The sequence below is a fragment of the Cyprinodon tularosa genome, unplaced genomic scaffold, assembly GCF_016077235.1.
Source record: "Cyprinodon tularosa strain WSP-4 unplaced genomic scaffold, ASM1607723v1 ctg620, whole genome shotgun sequence".
NCBI lineage: Eukaryota > Metazoa > Chordata > Actinopteri > Cyprinodontiformes > Cyprinodontidae > Cyprinodon > Cyprinodon tularosa.
Window position 1 is genome coordinate 81,051 of NW_024039364.1, and position 1,044 is coordinate 82,094.

The 1,044-nt window shown below is 44.9% G+C and overlaps 1 long non-coding RNA gene across 1 annotated transcript; it reads right to left on the reverse strand.

Annotated features, from left to right (window-relative positions):
* Positions 1–295: 295 nt before the first annotated feature.
* Positions 296–780, reverse strand: LOC119798384. Its single transcript, XR_005282711.1, has 3 exons — positions 734–780; positions 469–573; positions 296–349 (listed from the first exon to the last, which is right to left on the reverse strand). It is a non-coding gene; the product is annotated as an uncharacterized LOC119798384 (long non-coding RNA).
* Between the last annotated feature and the right edge of the window lie 264 nt (positions 781–1,044).

The following is a 1,044-nucleotide window of genomic DNA, read 5'->3' on the forward strand; positions in this document are numbered from 1 at the left end:
TACCATCAAGGACATGAATGAATTCTTACAGGAAATGAACATTTGCCAGTTTATGCAAAGAAAGAGCTTTATTAAAACACACACAACTATATACAACGCGTATCCAAAAATTACAAGTCCGTGAACGGTCTGTTTGCTTCCTCGGGGTTGGAGGTAACTGGCAGCATTCCCTCCGAGGCAGGTCAGATGTGCAGACGCCTACTGTGCGTGGCCCTGTACTTCGGCATCGCTTCTAACCGGGACTGCAGCTTAACACAGAGTTCAGAGAGATCCGGCCTACGAAATGGCGGCGGCCATTCCAGAGTTCCACTTCCTCATCAGCTAGCACACTCTGCCTCGATTCCAGCAGCTGTGAAAAAAAAAAAAAAAAAAAAACAATGAATCAGCACTATGCGATGGGATGCACTGCATATGGACACAACACATCTATCAATGCACCTGAAAAATAGTCACCAAATAAAGTCTTACTCTCTTTCTTTTCTGAATGCTTGGCAGATTCCGCGCGCAGCGTGTTCTCAGGCTGCGTATATCTGAAGCTCCTGCGTACCGTCTCATAATACGTCTTACAGGCAGCTGGAAAACAATTAAATGAGAGTGGTATGAATAATAGGAGGTCACCGCCTCATTGTGAGGCGAGATTAGGCTGTGAAAACAAAATGTACAGTTATGATCGGTATCCATCCATATCTATTTCCTTTTACCGCAGAATGAAAGCATATTCTTTAAATCTTACCCTTGCTCCGGTTCATAGCGCCTGCAATTTGTCTCCGAGTTGTGAAGACAGCGTACTGCTTCCTGTGAATCACAAAAAATACACTTTAATAAAGCTTGTTCTTGCAAGGCTACTATTAGCCGTAGCTTTAGGCTAGACTGCTGTTAGCCGTAGCTTTAGGCTAGGCTGCTATTAGCCATAGCTTAGGCTAGGCTGCTTTTAGCTTAGCAGGCAGTAATCGAACATATATTTACCGGTAGCTTCTCTTCTTTGAGTTCGTCTCTCCCGCACAGTTGCTCGACTGCAGAGTCGCCATCGCGTCCAAGAGAAGT